We start from the raw sequence: 9,742 nt of genomic DNA, 5'->3' as shown, positions 1-9,742 counted from the left end.
CACGATTTGCAAACGAGCATGAGAATATCTATTGCTCACGACTGCTGGGTTCCCTCCTATAGTACAAAGGAGGGGGGCACATTGGTGGAGCCATTGTAGCATCCTGGTATAGGAAAATCAGAAAAAGGCTTCATGATCTGGGCTCTAGTGGTTTAAATCAGTTCTTTCCATACGAGAATCTGAGTGGGACTCAACCAAGCTTATGATGTAACAATTTAAGGTCAATGTGCAGAGAGGAGTGAGAAGCTTTAATTAAGCCTTGACGATAAACTATGGTTTGGTAGATGGGTTGTTTGCTCAAGTGAGTGAACTACTACCATGACAGAGAGGCTGTCCAAATGGAAAAAAGAAAAATATTTCCTTGACAGTGGAGTAGCTTGAGCAATCTATCAGTGAATAATGATGTCATTTAATGGTTTTCAAAGTTATTTTCCCAGGCAAAACAATTCCGGGGACAAGAAGGCAGTTTCTGTCTAAGGAAGTGGTTTCCTTTCTAAATCCTAATTGTCAGGCTGTATAAAGGCAGGACCTTGGTATTCTAAAATTGGAGTTTGTAATCTCTTTTTAAAAATTATGATTATTTTAAATAGACAAATAAAAATTATATATGGTTATGTTATCCATCATGATGCTTTGAAACATGTATACACTTCAGGATGGCTAACTCAGGCTAATTAACATAAGAATTACTTCACGCACCTGTCTTCCTGTGGTGAGAACACTTAAACCCTACCTTTGTAGCAATTTTCAAGTACACAATACAGTATCATCAACTACAGTTACGTCGTATGGTATATCTTTTGCACTTCTTCCAGGATCCCATTTTATTTTTAAAGAATATATTGGCAGCAGAAAAGGAGGAAGTTCAAGGGATTATTACCAGGATTAATCTAAAAATAGTGAGATCATGGCTGATTTTTTCATCCTTATATTTTCATATTAAAAATTCACAATGAACTCATATTATTTATCCATAAAAATGGCTTTGAAAAATACAAAACACTTACAGAAAAATTGAGATTTTGCATTATGATCTCTTTGCCTTTATAGCCAATCTCTAAAAATCTAACAACTATCAAAGACCACTCAAAATATAACTGACTTAAAACATCAACTGGGGCTTTTTAATTCTCAGTACAATTATCTCACTCTTGTCTTATGCACATCTCAAGGAGTTAAAAAAAAAAAGAGAGAGAGAGAAAGAAAGAAAGACAATTTAAAGTACAGGTAGTGAAAAATTATTAAAAATTAACTACAACCTTTCATAACCTTACATTGATCCATTTATAAATTGTATTGGGGTGTCATTTTATATTTAGAACATAATACTGGCTTACTAAACAAAACTTAACACAAAAGTTTAAAAATTCATAATATCACATCAAAGAAAATAATTATAAACATGGTCCCTCAATTTTAGATCCTAGATACTGTTTGTCACAAAGAGAATTATGTAAATAAAGATAAAACAACTATAGGAATGTTTTTGAAATTATTATTGCAAAATATTATTGCTGAAAAGTTATGCTGCATACTCGGTTGTATAGTACTGTATTCTGCTTTTTTTACATATTTCTATCACTCTTATTTGTCCAAGTTTTACAATGAATGTCTTCCTTTGGATGATTTTAAAAAATAAAATTCCTGAATGTATCTTTGCCTATCACTGATGCTACATCTTTTTCAGATTAAAGGTTTTTGCTTTAATACATGTATCTACTACCTCAACTATTATAAATGAAAATCAAAATGCATTCAGTACAGCAAAATAATCAAAATACAATGTAGCCATCATAATGAGATGAGTTAGAAGTTATATTTTAAAATAGTACATACAGTTTGAGAAAATGGAAAGTAATTTCACGATTGTATATATTTATATAACGCAGGAGATGAAAAGGTGGTATCTCTGTCACACACCTAAAATTTTAATTTTTTTTGCTGCTTGCATATCAATTTCCAGCTGGAAAATACAATTTATGACAGGTGACCTTATCCCTGGCAGTGAGAGACGTGTCTTTGAGCTGTACATCAATGTGAAATATACTGGGATTCTTCTATTCTTCCAGAAACGGAATAACATATCTTCCTTAAATGTCAAGTGTTTATCTTATAAGATTTAAAGTTCATGAAAATCTGGGAGCCAATTGTGTCACAGTAATTGATTTAACACCATCTACAATTACATTTCAGGAAAATAAATAATAATATAAGAAGTGGTATTGGACTGCATTTTAGCATTTAAAAACATCTACCTACAGAAGTTTTTCTTATCCACATAGAAACTTAGAAACACCGTAATATATTTTATATTACACAGGAAATCATTTTGGATACATTGTTATGCGTGTGTAGTGTAATTAAATAAATCCTTTATAAAACGATGGTATTTAATAATATTAAGTGTGGCACTTGTGTAACGAGTCAATTTTTTTCGTGTCATTTTGATTTAAGGCAATAAAACAATTAGTCCCAAATCTAACTGTTCTGTTTATATTCAAGTTCATGTCAGATAGTCTTGATTTTACTAATACGCCAGTCAGTATCAGTAGGAATTCCAGTCTTTACTCATTATATGAAAATTCTATGTGAACAAATATCACAAATTCTTAGTCAGATTTCATTTAGATAATATAGATAGAGCTGAGGTAAAATCATTAGAAAACATATTTTTGCAATTAAAAATATATCAATACGTTCCTCAGAAAATTAAAAGTATCACCACCATAAAATGCAACTATCCCATTTCTGAAAATATAGCTAAAGAAGATAAAATCTGTACCTGAAAGGCTCTCTCCATCCACAGACTTATCACAGTATCATTCAGAATAGCAAAGATGTGGAAACTACGTAAGTGTCCACAGCAGGTAAATGGATACAGAAAATGAGATATGCAGAGGCACACACACAGACGCAAATGAAATAAATTAGGCCAAAAGAGGAAGAACATCCTGTTATTTAAAACAACACGAATAAATCTGAAAGATTGTATGTTATGTGAAGTAAGCCAGTCACAGAAAAAAAAAAAAAACTGCAATATGATCTTACTTAAATAAGGAAGCTAAAAAATTCAACTTCAAAGAAGCCGACAGCAGGCTGGTAGCTGCCAGGGTCTGGTGGCCGGGGCGGTGGGGGGTGTGGCTCACATGGTACAAGCTCTCAGTTATGAGATGAACAGGTCTATTGGCAGCACAGGTGGTGAAGGATTAATTTGATCATGATATTTATTATGTAACATTTATTTAAATCAGCTTATCACATTGTATACTTGTGTTTTAATGAAAAAATTCCCCTCAAAAAGCCATATAATTCTACTAACCTAAATTAATCCCTGTTATAATAATTATAGGCATCTTTCTATTCTTTTTTTGGCATATTTATAATGATTGACATTTGAAATTTTTCCTTTTGTTTTTTGCTTTAAAAATGTATATTCTAGGGTCAGGGAAAATGCAAGTTGGAATTAAGTATTAGCTTTAAAAGATATAGTTTAGACTTTCCTGGCTATTCAGGATTTGACTAACTGTAGATAAGAGTCCTGAGAGTGTCTGTTGTATAAAACAAACAAAACAGAAGTGCGTGGTTGTCTGGTCATTGGCACAGTGGGGTGGGTCACACCTATAACCTTAGCACTCTGGGAGGCTGTGGTGGATGCCTCAGGAGTTGGAGGCTAGCCTGAGTGAGAGCAGACGCCATCTCTAAAAGTAGCCCATCATTGTGGCGGACACCTATAGTCTCAGCTACTCGGGAGACTAAGGCAGAAGGATCACTTGAACCCAAGATTTTGAGGTTGTTGTGGGCTGTGATGCCAGAGCACACTAAGGAGAGTGACAAAGTGAGATTCTGTCTCAAAAAAAAAAAAAGTTCATGGTTGTTTTTTGACTAAGAAAGCTCATTGTAGAAAGTGTGAAAAGTACAGAAAATTATTAGAAGCAGAACTATTGTCAATGCTCTTGTTTATTTCTTCTTAGTCTTCTTCAGTAATTTTAATACACTGAGTTTTCCCTGAATTTAGTCCTGGGCTCTGCCTTATTTAGTTTCATAAATGCTTTGACATCGTTTAAAAATTCTAAATAGTTTTCAATGGCAAAAGAAAAAAAGAAAAAGAATCCCCTCAGCTTGACCAGCACAGTTGGAACATTAGGAAGCCTTAGGGGCTAAATGGACAGCTGCAATGCTCATGGTTTATTCATGGTGGCCCTATCACATCAGTCTGGCTGGCAAGAGTTTAGGGAGCATCATGTACACAAGTGTCTTATCACCATTTGATAACAGAACACTGTGTTTCTATTTGAAGTGAAATTTGTAAATAGTGGGGCAGATTAACCATATTTATAATTGTCTACTTAACAACCCATAGTGTCATGGAAGACCAAGAGAACACCAATAATAATAATAATAATAATAATAATAAAAAAACAGACTTTTCAATGAAGAGTGGGAAGTACAGTATTATCTTCTTTTTTACTAAAGGTAAAAATGTGTGCTTGCTTTATGGTACAGCAGCATCAACATTAAAGAAATTCAATGCTCATCAGCAGTATAACTGTCACAAAGACCATACATACGGTAAATTACAGGGAGAGGTATGAAGCTTGTATTGCAGGAATTAAAAGATATAAAGCAAAAGCAAAGATAGTTCTTTTAAGCAGCAACACAACCTGGAAATCATGCCATTGAAGCAACTTATAAAGTAGATTGTACTTGGAGAGGGGAAGGGAAGGAGCTTGGTGATGCAAAAATTGTAAACAAATGCATTGCCGAAGTTACGGATGCTTAGACCCTGATGATGTTTCGAAGTACCAAAAAACTGCCTCTTTCAAGGAGAACGATAGGTAATCAGTATGAATGAGGCTTCAACATACAAGAAAAACTTCATGCAATACTTCAAAAGCAAAATCTATAATATTAAATTGCTTTGGATAAATAAACTGATAGCTCTGATTCAGGGCAGGTTTTATACTTCGTTAGGTCAGAACGGGTGATTTTGTTTGCTATGAAAGTTATGCAATTTGGGCAATGTTGCAAACTGAACGTGGGGAATAGATGCCTGCACAACTTTTCAAAATAAACGTGATGACGTTGGACTGCCGTTGGTAAATGTGGTGGGTGTATACAGACAGTGCACTTCCATGACAGGAAACACATAGGCCTTATAGCACACATGAAGAAAGTATTAGCAGATATTCTCATTTTTCCCCATTGTATCTTGAATCTGCATAATCTCTGTGTTAAGGCTGTCATTTTAGTGACACTGCAACAAGTTATACGTCCTGTTAACTGTATTTGTTTAAATGCAGCTTGCCATTCAGTTTGTAGCATGCTGAAGCTGAACACTGGGTATTGCAGGGATGAACTTTAGCCAAAATCTGTCTCTGAAAGAAAAGGTAGTTAAATTTTATGAAGAACAGAATCAAGAATGTGAATTACTGAAGGAAGGTTTCTATAGGAATGCGGATCCCAGCTAGGTCTAGGATTCTAACATCCTTCTAGAGGACTGAGTGAAACTGTGCACCCCCATCCTGCAGGCAAGTATTCAAGTACTGCCCAAAGAAAAGCAGTTTCTGTGTGAAGCATATCAAAACAAAATGACTTGACGATTTCTTTGCCAAGTAAAACTAAGTCTATGTCTGATAGATGGCAAAAACCCAACCTTTTCAATGAAAGCTGTCCTCGGTCAAAACCCTTCTTCAGAAGGAAATTTCTGATGAACATTTCCCCAGTTAGCAAAGGTCACCAATGAGCAGGATGACAGCTGTGACTCTTTTGAATAATCCGCAGCTGTTATAGACCTATCATTGGAGAATACAACAAAAGTCTCACGACTTTGAGAATCAAACGTCACACTCAAATTACCATTTCAGCTTCACCTCGTTCATATTCTCAAAGCACCTGAAGAATTATAGAGGGAGCAGGTTGAACGCTCAGCAGATGACATTTTAAAGACATTATTTGATGCTAAGAAATATCTATTGGAAATATGGATATTCAATAAAATAACTACATCTTTCGCAATATGCTCAAAAATGCTGTCTTGCTTTTCAACCTCTTATCACTGTGGACGTCCCTTCTCCTGCCTAACTTAGATCAAGATGCCATTGAGGTCACAGTGCCTGACCCCACCTTGAGGATCCACTGGAATGGGCGCTCCATCCTGCAGCCCGACGTCCAAGTACTGCCCAAGAAGAAGCAGACACAGCAAAGTCATGAAAGGTTAGTTAACTTGACAATTCATAAATCATTTTCACTTTGGGAAATTATTAAGTATGCAATAGTTAGAGCTTTATAAATAAAATACATTTTAAGTGCATTTAACCAAAGTTTCTTCACTATGGCCGCATTTGATGACAATTAAATTAACCTGGCTTCCAACATGAGCGGTTTCTCCCCCGTGGTCTGAGTTATCTCTGGATCTCGAGTCATCTCCAGCTTATTATGAGTACTTAAAATCCCTTATGAACTCCAGTTCTTCCCTAGCTTTAAATGAATCATCTGAAAAGCTCATATTCATTGTCAACATACATTTTTCCTTTATTTGTTAAAATTAAATGATGAATAAAGTATTTAAGTTTCTATTTTTTATGAAATGTATTCAATACATGAACATTTCTCAAAATTGATTTACTTTGAAACAACATATCCAATTTTGCTCCAATATTTATTGCATATTGTGGAATACATCTGGAAAGAAATTTTCTAATGTTAGTGAAAGAAGAGTACTAATTTTTTTCTAACCTTTCAAGAGTAAAGAGAATATTTGTTTTGTTTCCATATTGATTTAATACTCAAGTGACTTTTATAGAGAGTGAAGGTAAAATGACAGAAAGCAGAAGCAATGATTTCTGCAAATCTGCATTTAAATGTTGCTTTTCCTTTCTATTAATTTCATAGACCAATTTCATAACATATCAACATTTGGACTGATTTATGTTTTTACTTTATTATTCCTAATTATCAAGTTAGTGATTTTTTTCCATTATATTAGGCCTGTCTCTAAAAACATGACTTGTATGAACTCATTTAAATACAAATTGCCATTAGATTTGTTTTATTTTATGATATTATTATGATATTTTATGCCCATAATATAAAGGAGATTTTTTTTCATGGGGTACAGTGTGCTGGTTTTATATACAATTTGAAATATTTTCATCAAACTGGTTAACATAGACTTCATGACATTTTCTCAATTATTGTATTAAAACATTTATATTCTACATTTAGCAAGATTCACATGTACCCTTAATGAACCTTAGGTATGGTGCCACCAATAACCCTCCCTCCAACCCATGCTCCCCCCTCTCTTCCCCTCCCTCTCCCCTTTCCCCATATTCTTGTGCTATAATTGGGATATAGCTTTCATATGAAAGCTAGAAATTAATTTCAAAGTAGGGCTGACTACATTGGATATTTTTTCTTCCATTCTTGAGATACTTTGCTAAGAAGAATATGTTCCAGCTCCATCCATGTAAACACGAAGGAGGTAAAGTCTCCATCTTTCTTTAGGGCTGCATAATATTCCATGGTGTACATATACCACAATTTGTTGATTCATTCATGGGTCGATGGGCACTTGGGCTTCTTCCATGATTTAGCAATTATCAATTGGGCTGCAATAAACATTCTGGTACAAATATCTTTCTTATAGTGTGATTTTTGGTGTTCTGGATATATACCTAGTAGAAGAATTGCAGGATCAAATGGTAGGTCTATTTTTAGTTCTCTAATACATTCCTTTTGGAAAGATGTTTAGAGAACACTTATAGAGGAGATATTCTGAAGGCAAAAAGAACTCAAACAATATGTCAAATCTCAGCCACCCAGCAAGAGACAGGTCCTGGGTGTGACCCCAGGGCATCCTGCCTGCTTTCCAGTACATGAGAGTTCTAACAGTACAACCGTGTGTTACTTGTTGCTGTAAGAAGTTACCAAAAACTGGGCAGCTTCAAACAACAAAAAATATGTTTTCATTTCCATTTGGAAGTCAGAAGTTTAAAATGAGATGGTAGTCTTCTCTTGCTACAGAACTCTCTAAGGGATAACTTGTTTCTTTGCCATTTAAACCTCTAGAGACTGTCCACCTACGTTGGCCCATGGCCCCACATCAGTCCAACCTGATAACACTCTGATGCTACTTCCACTTTTATCTTTTAAAGACCATTGTGTCTACATTGGCCCTCCCACGGTAATTCAGAATCATCTCCCTAACTCAGAACTCCTATCTTGCTAATACCTGCAAAGTCTCTTTTGTCACATAAGATAACAGAGTCAGGTTATCATGTGGGAATTAGAATGTGGGCAGTTTAGGAGTGGTGGCATTACTCAGCCTGCCATAGCTGGGAATAGTTAATTCACATCCCATAATCTAGAAAAGTAAAACTATTAAATTGAATTGACCCAAATTATCTGATGATGATTAATTTTAAAAGTTAAGTAGGTAAATATTTACAAAGCAAAAGTACAGAATCAGAATAATAAAATGTGAATAAGTTCAGTTAATTGATAGCTCCTAAAAGGAAAAGAGAAATCATAGATATTTAATGGGTGCCTATTAGATGTGTAAAACATCATCGAAAGTCAGAGTTTGGTCAAAAAACACACATTATGTAACGTCTTCCTCTTTATGCAGGAGCCAGTTGTTCCATCTGATGCCATGGCAAGAAAAAAGTCTCTGTTCCAAATAAATATAGGACACACAAAGTTAAAATCAGTAAAATAAAGTAAGATAAAATACAGTGTTCCAGGAAAAAAGTAGTAACATTTGGGGGAGAACAAAGGGCTGAAAAATTAGAACTTTTATTTTTCTCCTAGCCTCTGTATGACGTAAATGTATTTCATTTTACAAAGAAAAATGAGAAGAAGGAAAACACTCCTGCTATTTGAATTGTAGTAAGGGGAGAGAAAGTAACTGAATGGAATCTTTACCTGAACTACCAGTTAACCTTGAAAATTAAACACAGATCATCCAAAGCTGAAACTCTGGGAAGAGGCATAGTGTGGTAGGAGACACTCAGAAATACAGTTCACTTCAAATATTAAATTGAATTTTTAATTATTAAATTATGAAATAACTGCACAGCTTTCCATGTTATTGACACTGATTTGTTGAGATTTATCTCTTTTCTTTCATAATACCCACATGGCGTATTGCTTGCAATGCTGTCTCAGAACGGCCACTATTCCTCCCCCAGGTCTCTGTTATATCAAGTTGTGATCAGCTCCTCACCTATGTGCTCCACTCCCCTCATCCTCTCTGCAGCTTTGTTCAGCTGAAGCACAACCAGAGCCCCCCTGCTAGTATTTTCATTACAACTCAGGTCAAAGCTGTTTTTATCCAAAAGCACCGAGAGTGATTATCCCAATTTCCTTAGATTAATCATATTTTACACTTATTCTGATGTGAGTGTGTGATGGTTGTTATATTATGAAATGGTTGCTATATTATATTATTACATATTTCACAACACTTATTCTGATGTGAGTGTGTGATGGTTGCTATATTATGAAATAGTTGCTATATTATATTATTACATATTTCACAACACTTATTCTGACGTGTGTAATGGTTGCTATATTATATCATTACATATTTTACACTTATTCTGATGTGAGTGTATGATGGTTGCTATATTATATTATTACATATCTTACACTTATCCTGATGTGAGTGTGTGATGGTTGCTATATTATATTATTACATATCTTATCTTACACTTATTCTGACGTGAGTGTGTGATGGTTG

Source organism: Otolemur garnettii, unplaced genomic scaffold (genome assembly GCF_000181295.1).
Source record: "Otolemur garnettii isolate 467f Iridium unplaced genomic scaffold, OtoGar3 scaffold00034, whole genome shotgun sequence".
Classification (NCBI taxonomy): domain Eukaryota; kingdom Metazoa; phylum Chordata; class Mammalia; order Primates; family Galagidae; genus Otolemur; species Otolemur garnettii.
This window is presented reverse-complemented; position numbering follows the sequence as displayed.